This window comes from Mustela nigripes, chromosome 15 (genome assembly GCF_022355385.1).
Source record: "Mustela nigripes isolate SB6536 chromosome 15, MUSNIG.SB6536, whole genome shotgun sequence".
Taxonomy (NCBI): domain Eukaryota; kingdom Metazoa; phylum Chordata; class Mammalia; order Carnivora; family Mustelidae; genus Mustela; species Mustela nigripes.
The window spans coordinates 23,255,102-23,268,033 of NC_081571.1; the positions used below are offsets into that span (position 1 = coordinate 23,255,102).

The following is a 12,932-nucleotide window of genomic DNA, read 5'->3' on the forward strand; positions in this document are numbered from 1 at the left end:
TCACGGAGGGAGCAGATCGGGTGAATGTGGGTCAGCCCTTCCAGTGCAGAAGGGAAGGGAACATTAATTTTTAGTGAGAACGATGAGGAAAGCAGTTCTACAATGTTTTTTACAGAAATAGAAACCAGTGTAATAGAAGCCGGCACTCTACTACTTTAGAAAAAGAGCAGCGCAACAGGCAGGCAAGCCCTTAGCAGTGACCGCCAAGCTCGGAAACCGGTCAGATTTAGTTTGTTCCCCTAAAGAGGTGCAGACCCAAGCCACCAAAGGAAGGTAAGTGATAACACACAGGGCTGCAAGTCTGGGCCCCGGTCACCGCAGCAGACACGGCTGTGTCTCACAACTGCCACACAACTCCTAGGTCACGGCTCACAGGGCACATAGAAACAGTTCCTCCTCCACCCTGGTCCCTGCCAACAAAGACCAAGCCAGCTGCAGGCAATCACCAGGCAACCGGCTTCTAACCCGGCCTCCAGAAACCAGTAAGTAGAGATAATGCTTGATTTTACTGTAAAGCCCTCCTGATTCTCCAGGGACCTGTCCCAGAGGGAGGACAAGGCTTTATGAGAAGCAGAGTCTGTCTCTCTGGCCCCAGAGTGTGTGCCCAGAGCTGGGGAGCCAGGCCTCTATGCTGAGCGACTGCTGCACCTAGTGGTGCACTGTGCAGACTTCCTCAGCATCTGGAACTTTCTACTCGCCTGAACCCGTTATTACTGGCTCCTGCTTGATTTTAGGGACATTAACCTGCCATATGGGCCTTCTGGGGCCTTGCTGGTCAACTTGAGCTTACAGCCTTAGAAGAATGCTTTGTGGGTTTGCCTTTCTCATGTTTTTTTTCTTTCTCTTTTTTTTTTTTTTTTGCCATTTTCTTTCCCTCCTTCCCCAGACTTCTCTCCACCTGGTTGGAGCACAGGATTTTAGCTTTTCTTAGGATCACTTTACCAGCTGGCCAGCCATCACCTGAGAATATGTGGTAAGAGCCTGCTTGCAGGTCACAGATTCAGATCTGGGAAAAGTGCCCAGGCTGTCCCCTCTCACTATCAACAGGTCTTGCTCATTTCTTTTCTTTAAGAAGCAGCAACACTTCTGTACAATCACAAGGGTGGAAACCAAAGCCCAACTTATTTTATTTATTTATTTATTTATTTGACAGAGAGAGAGAGAGAGAGAGAGATCACAAGTAGGCAGAGAGGCATGCAGAGAGAGGGGGGGGAAGCAGGCTTTCTGCAGAGCAGAGAGTCCAATGCGGGGCTCGATCCCAGGACCCTCAGATCATGACCTGAGCTGAAGGCAGAGGCTTTAACCCACTGAGCCACCCAGGCTCCCAGCCCGACTTATTTGAAGCACACTTCTCTGTATGGTTGCTTGTCCTTGCTGCCCAGCCTCTGAGCTCCAGCTCCACTCTGTGCTTTTAAACCTAACTAGTGCTGGCCCCCCACCCCCACCTACAGCTAGAAGATGCTTACCAGGACAAGTGGATTCAAGCACAAATTACACACATGCTTGAACACACGAGTGAGCACATGCGTGCTCTTCACCAGTTCCCGTGGCTGGCTTCTGTGGCCAGCTGCACTGCTACACAGGGACCTGCTGTAAGCAACAAGGAGAAGGTTTTATGAAAAGGGTCATGTTCTACCATGGAAAACTTGCTCTTACGGATTATTTCTACTGCAGAAAGAATTAGGGATATGGTTGAAACGTGTTTTGGCTCAGAATCAAAAAGCAAAGTTTTATGTCCTTTTAGCTTCAAGCTTCTTAAAGATCTTTCTTGCACAATCACACCTTGTAGAACTTTGGTGAGGCTCATATCGCATGAGGAAATGTGTGAGAGATTGCTTTGTAAACTGGAAAACACCACTAATAAAAGAAGCCATTGTTGTCGTGCCTTTGTTCTGAGGCAGGAGAACCAAGGCCTAGAGAAGAAAAGTAAGAGTTAGAAATTACCCCGTCTCAGCTGCTGGGAGACTAAGTTGGGCCCCTGTGGGTCCTTCCCTGGTGTTTGTCCTGGAACATGCCGCTGGAAGGGGTGGGGACTCAGGCCATGCTGCTCTCATTAGTGATAAAACAGCCAATTCACAATCAGCTGTGCTAGAACTCAGCCCACAGTATTTGCCTGAAGCCTGACTCTCATGGCTAGCCCTCCACTCATTGGAGACAGAGAGCAGTGTTAAGACCATGGACCATGGGACCAGGCTGCTGCTTGGGGGGCAGTTTATCTCTGTGTCCCCCTAACTTGGTAACTTGAAGCAAGTGACATGACTGACCTATCTGTGCTTAGTTTACTCAAACATAAAATGGCAATAAAAACACTACCCATTTCCTACAGTTTTAAAAATAAAAGGAATAATACATGATAAGTACTTTGGATATTTTCTGATGTGTGGTAAGCTCAGTGTAACTATTAGTCCTTTCCAATAAAATATTCTATTCTAATGAGGGCGCCTGGGTGACTCAGTCGGTTAAGCATCTGCCTTCAGTTCAGGTCATGATCCCAGGGTCCTGGGATCAAGTCCCACGTTGAGCTCTCTGCTCAGTGGGAGTCTGCTTCTCCCTCTCCCTGCTGTTCCTGCTGCTTGTACTCTCTCTCTCTCTCTCACTCAAATAAATAAATAAAGTCTAAAAAAATAAAATAAAATAAAAAATGAAGTGCGTGTGTGAGCGCCTGAGTGATGCAGCCGATTAAGCATCCAATTCTCGATTTTGGCTCGGGTCATGATGTCAGGATCACGAGATTGAGCCCCGAGTCGGGCTCTGTGCGCATGGAATCTGGTTGAGATTCTCTCTCTCCCTCTGCCCCTCATCCACTCATGTGCTCACACACATGCTCTCTCTCTCTCAAAATAAGTGCATAAAAATCTTTTTTAAAAATGTTCTAAAGTGTGGGAAGAGATGGAAAGAGGCGGATTTTCTTTTAGGCATCATGGAGAATGGAGTTTGATGTGGCTTCAGGAAATCCAATCTCCCCTCAACCTCTAGTATACAGTGTTGGGACATGCCTAGATGGCTTAGACAATGGGCTCCAGTGGAACTAAAATGATAAGCATGTGCATGTGGATGCCTGAGATGCAATGATGACTTCTCCTCCCCCTGGGGGAGCTTAAGACTAGATGTAGACAGTTGTGACTAAATCCAGCCTCCTCTGCCAACTGCTGGATGACTATAGACCCTTGGCTTACCTCCCAGGGCCTCACTTCCTAGACTTTGCAGTGGGAGAGCAGTAGTACCAAGGTCATGGGATTTTTGTTTGGAGCAGTAGTGCACATAGTAAGTAGACTAGTGCACATAGTCAATTCACAATAGATTTTGGCTCTTCTCATTATTATACCACCATTCACCACTCCGTGCCTTTGTGATTCAGAGTTTCGAGAAATTACATAAATTACTCTTTGGGGGTCAAAGTAGAAGAGCACAAGAGCCAGATAACTGTAACCTGACATCCTATTTTCTGTTGACGATAAGGACAGGAAATGCCACATCATCATAACCAGGCTGTTCATTCATACAGTGTGACCATATCTGTAATCACCGATTCATGTCAAACACTTTGTGAATTACAGTGAGTTGTTCATGAAAGGCCAATCCCCCTTAGACATCCCTTAAGTTTCCTTGACAAACCAACCTAGTAGACATGGGGGAGACTCATCTTTGTTTTCAACATCAGGTCTGGAGGATACGAGGGACCAAACCAATGTCTACTGATTCTAGTCACTGTAAAGTGCCACTTTCAGTTTTGCTGCGGTTTGGCCCACCTTCGTCTTTGAGAATTGCTCATCAGAATATTTGAGCAAACTCACAAATGACAAGAACTGAAAATGCCAAGTGATTTTAATTTTTTAAAATAGCTCCATGGGGCTGGTGACCTTAGTCAGGTTGGCCATCAAGTTTTGGATCTGGCAAGAAAAGTCATAAAGTGAGTCAAACGAACAATGTGGAAAGGATGAGACAGCATTTTGTTTGTTTGTTTTTTGCTTTTTGCTTTTTGTTTTTTCTTCTAGCTTCTTTAGCATCAGGGCTGCCCCAGCAGACAGGGTATTTGATTTCTGGCATGTTGTGAGGGTCCCTGGAGAATGCTGGAAAGCAGAATGGGCTGCCAGAGGCAAAAGGCTGGTATCAGTAAAGTTTGCACAAGATTTAATAGTACTGGAACATACCCGCCCATTCCACTTCTCCAGTCTGATAATCCAGGACAATTAAGGGAAAGAGCCGAGATTTTGGTGGCTTTTAGCATTTTTAAAGTTTCATCTGGGCAAACACAGAAATGTCCATCAATGTTATCCAGACCTTACCACTGTTTATTTTTGAGACTCCAAGATTAAACTCAAGGCTGGCCTAGCACAGCAGATATTTTTGCCTTTGCCTGAGAGAAGACAAAAACGTGAGAAGAAAGAGGGTCTCTGGGGAGGCTGGATTTCTTTGAGTATCCTCTGAAGATTGTCAAGCATCAGACAACAGGACCTAAACCCTGACATTCTAAACCAAGCTATTTCCTTCACAATGACATGTTAATGTAAAGAGGGCAAACGTTTTATGCCTTATTAAGAGAATTATTCAAGCCCAGGAAATAGGAGGGTTAAATGACTTACTTTCCTAAACATACTGCAACGAGAAAGAAGATTTTAGATATCACGCAAAAAAATGTAGCAAAATGTGCTGAGTTGGCCCATTCCATTCCATTGAATTGTTCTGCAATTATGGTCATCCCCAATGCCCCAGAAAAATAAAGTACATGATGAAACTCCCATCTAAGGATATCAACTGCTATGGTACTAAATAAATGACACATCCCATTTTAAAGCCATCTAAAAGTATATCAGAAGAGGCTGTGCTGAACAGGGACTATAATTTTAACATCATTTGCTGTACCCTTTAACTTGAAGCGAAATGTTGCAAAGTTAAATCAATTTTATTTGATCTCACGGGGGAATTTACACTCTTTCATTTGGGATGGATGGACCCCTTGGCACAGTGTAGAATTTATTAAGACTCCTGTCCCACAGGAACAGTTAACTCTTTGGTCCTAGCACACTCCCTCCTCCTAGAAGAGTTATTTAAAAGTTACACGTCCCCGCAAGCCCAGCAGGCACAGACACACAATTCCCCTTTCTCTCTTTTTCTGTCTCTCCTTCCCTGAAGTTTCTTAAGCAGTCCCTTCAGTTCTAGTTTTCTTTTTCTAAATTTAAAAATGTGGCTTCTGGCTATAAAAGTCTCCCCCACCTTTAGCAGCCCCCCGTCCCCTGGGGCTGTTATTGGCATGATGTGTAAATTAACTGGAGTCACTTAGAGCCCTCAGTTAGCTTTTAGTCAAACATTAGCAGCAATGTTTACTCTTGTGTAATCTTCAGTTGTTACTTAATTTAATGCCCGTCAGCATTTTTTTTTTTTTTTTTAAACATGTTCAGCAAACCCTTGGCACAGACTGTTGGGTTTCTTTCCTCTTCCCCTCCCCCACCGTGACCCAAAAATCAAGCTCAACTGAATCTGAGCAAAGGCTTTCTAATATTTTTAATTAGCTAATGCCGCTTGCTCTCTTCTGAAGGAAATAAGAGTTTGCTTTCTATAGCAATCCAACTACATTCTACTCAGAAGCCCTTGCTTTGCAACCCCCATCCCACCTTACATCAAAGAGGGTGAACTATAAATTGTATAGTTTTTGTTTCTTGTTCCTCTGGCAGTTATTTGTGAGTGATGTAAGATGGGAAGCATCCTCAAACTCACATTTGGAAAAGGATGGTGTGGCCCCCTGAGAAAAGTCCATTGAAAACTAACTTTGAAGGTCTGCCCAGTGGTGAGCTAAAAGCTGAACATATCACATCATAATTCATGCACAACTTTGTATCTTTTGAACCTTCTTCCTTAGCTGCCACCACCTCTAAAGTAAATAAATAGAACCCTGGCCATTCTATGGTGTTCTGAAGTGCTCTTCTCCTAATGTGAAATCCATCTCTGTCCAGCAGGAGAACGTCTCTAAGGCTATCATAAAGGCAGAAGGAAATACTGACTTCACGTGGAAAAGGGAGGCTCAGCTTCAGGAGGGAAGCACATTATTAAGGGAAAAAGAATGTAGGGAAAAAATTACTAGACTACCTTTAAAAGATGCAAAGAGCAGCTCCTTCCTATGTTGCTGCTCTCCGTTTCCATGCGTTCTGTACCAGAAAAGGCCTTCTTCGGTCCAGAGGCTCTTGTTAGTAATATCATGCTCTATAAAAAATCTGGGTCTTAGTGCCAAGAAGATAATGTTACCTGGAAAGCCTCCTGCTTGTTTGGGAAATGTGATCAAAAGAATGCATACACCTAAAAAGGAAAAAAGGACCCTGAGTCAGCCAATTGGGACCCTGAGTCCCAATTCCATATCCCATCCTTTCTCCCCTTTCTCCCCAAACCTTGACTTTCACGTGTCATTGTGTCTCAGCTGTAGCTCTGTTTCTTGGTGATTAGAAATCAGGAATCTCTTCCTTACACCACAAGGAAAGGTCCAATTGCTAAAAATCCTAAATGTGGGGGGAGATCCCTACTAAGTCTCACAAACAGCCCTCTAAGAAGAACCTTGAGGATACATGGGACAGGAAGAAAAAGAAACGTAGAGAAACTGGTGCCTGAGGCTTTATCCAATGGCTGCAGATGATCAAACGCCAAAGGATGCACTTTTGCTCTCTCAGATAGGAAGGGAATTCCTGGACTGGATCCACGTAGAGTACATTGCTGGATTTCTAGGAAAGCATCACCGAAGAGCTGAATTATTTGCTATTAACTCAAGCTGCAGCTGTCCTGGGGGTCGACATATCTGTCTGAACTCATGTTACAAGTGCACACTGGGGGCCCATGGTTGGGGGCTGGTGTCACTGTGGGTGATCTCCAAAGCAGCCTGGGAGACACAGGCATCCCTGTTACTGACCACCAGCTCCCTACCCTCCCTCATGCCTACCTCTGGGACATCAACTACCAGGCTCCCAAATGCAGTTGTGGAGCTACACAAATGATGAAACTTCTATAATTTTCTTGAATCACCTGGAACGTGTCCATAGCACAGGGCTACATACTGACAAGGGCTCTTAAGGCTTAAGAACTCACTCCCAGATAGCAGCTCCTCTACACAAGGAAACTCGCCCCCATCCCTAGGGTGTCCCAAAAAGGAGCACTGCTATAGACTCAGCTCCTACCTTTGCTATGCCCACTGCTAAGTGACCCCTCCGCCCCCTTTGGCACACAAGGTCTGTGCTTCTATTTGCTTTTCAGCACTTTTTTCAACTCCCTCTTCAGTTTCTCTTTCTGGTGTCCCCTTAATCCAACTTGTTCATTTAATAATGAATCGCTCAGTTCTCATGGAGTGGTGTGTGCCTTTACAGCTCCTCAGAGGAGATCACTTGACAAATATAAAATGGAAATTTTTTAGACAAATGTTCCATTTAATTTGAGGTGTCAGCCGTAATGATCAACAACAATAAATCCGTTTCTTTTCCGTTAGCTAATCGCATGTGCGTATGTGTGTGTATGTGTGTGTGTGTGTGTGTGTGTGTGTGCGTGCTGTGTGACACTCTCTTCCTCTCTTTCTGCAGCATGGCCACTTGCACATTTGTTCACTGCCCCGCTTTCTAGGCTCCCCCAGGTCTGCTGCTCTAGTCAATGAGAAATCAAACAAATTGGCTGAGTTAAGCCATTTCCACCAGTTCATGAAGGGAAAGCTTTGGGCACATTCCCAAAAGGCCGGGCATGTGAGTCAGGGAGGCTGACTTGCAAACCTCCCCCCACACTCAGGGTTTACTCTGTTTATTCTGTCAACCCTGTTTATTCTTTCAACTCTGGTTTCTCAGCAGAATAACTCATCACACTACACCCAGATTGTGGGGACACATAGGAAACATCCAGAAAGAACCAGAGAGAGCACAATCCTGCTGATTCATTCACTAAGCCATTTGTTAGCAAGCTGGTTTGGGGTTTCTCTTTTCCACAATATTTCAACACTTATGGAATTAAAACTGCCAGCTGTTCTCATCTTTAAACAAAATACCCTGAATAATTGGGAATTTAAAATAAGTTTCACTGTTAAAGTCTCTTTCAGAAACATGTCCGACCAACGTAATCAGTTAATGAAGTAACTTGGAAACCCAGACCATGCAAAAGAGACGTGTAAAACGTGAAGAACAGAGTCAGTCAGCACTTGGGAAACACTCGACAATGCACACCTGGTTTCCTAAGGTTTAAAATGTATAATCAAATGACACGTAAGTTCTGAGATATCATGGCCCCGAATGAGAATTTACAAGAGGCTATCAAAAAAACGAGTGATGTGGTGCAGCAGGGAGGCTGTGGAATCAAGCAGAACTGGATTCCAATCCATTTCTGTGCTTTGCTGTACAACCTGGAACAAATGGCACGTCTTTACTAACCTCAGTGCTCTCATCTCTAAAGTGGGAATCACAAGAGTCATCCCCCAATTCAGTGGGTCGGTGTGGGGATTCAAATTAGGAAATGTATGTAAAACACTCAACTCACCACAGTTTCTAGGTCATAGTAAGCACTTCCTAAATGAAAACTACTAAGCACTCCTGTCTCACAGTTAATGTCTTTTAAAAAATCGTAAATTTAATTTTTGAACTTAGGAAATAATGAAGACATCACTGGGAAAGTATCTGACTCCCAAACCAAATAATGGGGCAACTTGGAAATCCAGACCACTTGGAACAGATTTGTTAAAGTGCCAGCGACAGGAATCCTACCCAGGTGATGATCAGTAAACATTTATTGATACTGACCATGTTTTCTTCAGGTTTAAAATAAAACATCTGGAAGATTTACAGGATCACTTGGGGTTCTTCCTGAAATATTACGATATCAATGTAAGAATTCAAAACACCACAACTCTGGGGCACCTGGGTGGCTCAGTTGGTTAAGTGTCTGCCTTCAGCTCAGGTCATGATTCCGGGTTCCTGGGATTGAGCCTCACATCACGCTCCTTGCTTGACAGGGAGCCTGCCTCTCCCTTTTTCTCTGCCCCCACCCCTGGCTCACATTCTCTCTCTCTCTTTCTCAAATAAATAAATAAAATCTTAAAAAAAAAATAAATAAAACAACCACAAAAAACAACAATAACAACAACAAATGTTGTTGTTCTAATTTTGTTCAAAGATTGAAATCATCCTAAACACAAGTATTGCATGTAAAGCAGAGGTTCATAAAATTGTAAAACCAGGATTAAGAGAGATTTTCCAGAAATAGGTGGTAGCCTCATCAACTTCAGTGGAGAAATTTCTTCATCTGTCACCCCATTGACGAAACAGGGAAAAAATCACATGCCAGGGAGGTATCTTTGTAGTCCTAGGGTGAGACCACCAACCTTTCCATTTAGCCAAATTTAGTTCCATTTAGAATGAAACACTGGCTGACTAAAGAATTCAGAGACAAATTCAAACAGATCATTACACAGAGGGGAGCTCCCACACATAGAGAAAACTGAAGAAGGCAATAGTTTAAAATTTTTCTTTAAATTTTTCAAAGAGGAGTTTGCAGTGTGGCAATGATTAACCTGTATGGGAGACTTTTAACAGAGTTGACTGAAGCATTGAAATACTCACTGAAAATACATAATTTGCTTTTCTAATCTTCCTTCAATTTTAGTCTAGAAATTACCATTTATCTTAGTATTCTCTCTGACATGGGGCAAAAGAAGCAACAAAATTTATAGAATTCAATAAAGCCCTGAATAGTTCATACTGCTCTCTCATCTAGGTATCAGATATTAGAAAGGAAGGCAACTAAGATATCACTTCCATCCTTGAGAGGAACTCCCTGACCTTTGGGGAAATGCTCTTAAATTGAGCCAGTTGCTTTTCACTAAATGTCATATAAATTGATTTCTAGAGTTCTTAAAATTCCATGCTCTGTGCTGTAGCTGTGCAGTGCAATAATACACACACACACACACACACACACACACACACACACACCTAGGTAGAAAGAAAAAGGGGTTGAGTGTGTCTCTGGCTTGCTTTCTACAGTCACTTACACTTTGCCAAAACAGAGCAGAGTCATATAGTAAACCCTTAGCAAGAAAGGGGGCACATCTCCAAATTAGGGAGGTTTGGCTGCAGGTGGCTATGGAAATGCAGAGTTTAAGGAAACTTAGCTTTTTGTTTATTTTATTATCTTTCCTGAAACCTGTGAGCTTAGCCAGCCTTCCCACCCCGACTTTTGGGAAACACACCTTGAGGCCTCCCCAGCTTCCTGGCTCATGCTGCAGAGTTAAGTTGTGATGCACAGATATCTAGTAGTTCTGATTCAGTCTAAGTGTCAGATTAAAATGCTTGGACACACTTACAGGCTCAAGTGTTGTTGTATTGTTGACTAGTTTTCTTGAAAGAAAGAAAGAGAGAGAGAGAGAAAGAAAAGGAGAAGAAGAAGAGGAAAGAGAGAAAAGAAGAGATGGGAAGAGAAGGGAAGGGAAGGGAAGCCATTTTCTACCTAATCCTGGTATAGGACTCATGCCTACTCTGCTGACACAATCAGGCTTCTCTATAGCTTGGCAAAAAATACTTCACTGAAATGAAAGAATGTGTAATTTACACTGGCTGTTCTGGCCATTTCTAGATAGAAAATGTAACTTTTTTTAAGTTATAAATATGGCTCCCATATAAACATAACATGAGCCTGTGGCAAGGATTTAATTCATTAATGTGAGAACAAGCAAAATGGTGAAGCCAGTGCAAAGAGAATTTGAGGAACTGAATATATAACAGAACCAGAGAACACATATCCAAGTAAGATTGCTAGGGTTGCCTGGGTTGCTTAGTTGGTTAAGCGTCTGCCTCAGCTCAGGTTGTGATCCCAGAGCCCTGGGATCAAACCCCATGTCGGGCTCCCTGCTAGGTGGGGCATCTGCTTCTTCCTCTGTCTCTCCCCTGGCTTGTTCACTCTCTTTCTCTCTCTCTCAAATAAATAAATAAAATCTTAAAAAGCAAATAAATTTGCTAGATTATATAGAACATTGCTTAATGTCACACACAGCAATAAAAGTGCAACCTTTTGGGTCATCTTTTCTACTAAATTGAAATCATTTGCATTGCATGGCTACTGAACAGAATTCTACTAATAAACATGTCACTTCCTAGAGTCTGAGCTTTAGTCAATAGCAAATAGTTTGTCAAATAAGGTGTATTCCCTCAGAGAATCAGTTAGTCCTTGGATGGGCCTATTAGAAAATGTACCAGTAAGGCCATAAAAGAACATTCAGCCCTCCTTTTGCCTTTTTCAAGTAGATACTTCCTTAACATCAGTCAAGTACTTTTCGAGGAAAAGACGTCTCAGATAGTAAGACAACTAAGGCTTTGGGAAAGATAGTTGTGAAATATTCATAGAAAAGCACTGCCATTCAAACTGCTGAATCCTAAAAAATACAGAGTTGGGTCCATTGAGGCATGAATGGAATAAAATACACAATATACACATAATGAATTATTCAGCCTTTAAAAGGAAGGAAATTCTGACACATGGTACCACACAGATGAACCTCGAGGACATTATGCTCATTGAAATAAGTCAGTCACAAAAGATAAATAATTTATGATTCCACTTGTATGCATTATCTAGAATAGTCAAATTCATAGAAATCGAAAGAATGGTGGTTCTGAGGGGCTCGAAAACAGGGGGTGGGGAGTTGTCATGTAATAGTAGTAGAGTTTTAGTTTTGTGAGATGGAGAAGTTCTGGAGATTGTTTATACAACAATGTGAATGTACATTACTCAACTATATACTTAGAAATGGTTAAGGTGGGAAATTTTATAAGTGGTTTTTCACCACAACAAAAAAATAATTTTTAAAAATTCCAGAGTTGATGTCACCCGAAAAGATACATGTTAGAAGGCCAGGGAGTGACTCTCACCAGAGTGAGACCAAAAGGTGGAGCATAGGTGGAGCATTATGACTTAACCTATGACACAAATGAAATAATTGCAAAGAAGCCAACCCAGCTATACTGGATTTCAGTCCACATCAGAGAAACAAGTAATGGAGCCAAGTCGGCTGTCTGAGCAGCTCATCCTGTCATGCCTGGGAAATCCAACAAGAGCGTGGGATCAGTTGTTCTGGCCCCAGCCTAAAGTAAAGAAGCCCCAGAGCTACAAAAGACTATCTATCTGTCCTGTCTTTCCTTTCCTTTTTTTTTTTTTTTAAGGATTTGTCCTTCATTTAAAATCTCACTTCTTTTTTTCCTCCACCTTTTAAAAAATGTATTCAAAATGGCTCATAGACTTTAATGTAAAATACAAAACTATGAAACTTTTAGAAGACAACATACAAGAAAATCTATGCCATTTTCAGTTCCGCAATAAGTTATTTTTTTGTTTTTTGTTTGTATGTTTTCATATTCCCCTTTTTTCAGTTTTAATGAGATATAATATGCAAATAAAATTTATGTATATCTGAGGTGTACAATTTGATGTTTCCATAATCCAACTCATTCCCATCCCATCACCTCACATTGTGACCATTTTCTTTGTGTGTGTGTATGTGTGTGTGTGAGAGAGAGAGATAACACCTGAGTTTTGCCCTCTTAACAAATTTCAAGTAATAATACAGCATTATTGGGGCGCCTGGGTAGCTCAGCGGGTTAAAGCCTCTGCCTTCGGCTCGGGTCATGATCCCAGGGTCCTGGGATCGAGCCCCACATTGGGGCTCTCTGCTCCGCAGGGAGTCTGTTTCCTCCTCTCTCTTTCTGCCTCTGTGCCTTCTTGTGATTTCTGTCTGTCAAGTAAATAAATTTAAAAAAATATATATCTTAAAAAAAAAATACAGCACTATTAACTATAGCTGCCATGCTATACATTAGCTCTCCAGAACTTACTGAGTCTGCATTACTGAAAATTTTGAATAAATACTAAGAGGACTTCCTCCCGCCACTGGCACTATTTTTAACTTTCCTTACAGCCCCTCCCCCTTAAGA

At 42.4% G+C, this 12,932-nt stretch overlaps 1 long non-coding RNA gene across 2 annotated transcripts; it reads left to right on the forward strand.

Annotated features, from left to right (window-relative positions):
* LOC132002752 (uncharacterized) lies at positions 1–12,410 on the forward strand. 2 transcript variants are annotated; one of them, XR_009400001.1, is made up of 6 exons: positions 1–273; positions 362–482; positions 887–973; positions 8,047–8,219; positions 8,598–8,718; positions 11,821–12,410. It is a non-coding gene; the product is annotated as an uncharacterized LOC132002752 (long non-coding RNA). The 2 variants fall into 2 exon arrangements; XR_009400000.1 differs by lacking the exon at positions 11,821–12,410 and having other exon boundaries at positions 143–273; positions 8,598–9,060.
* Positions 12,411–12,932: the final 522 nt, after the last annotated feature.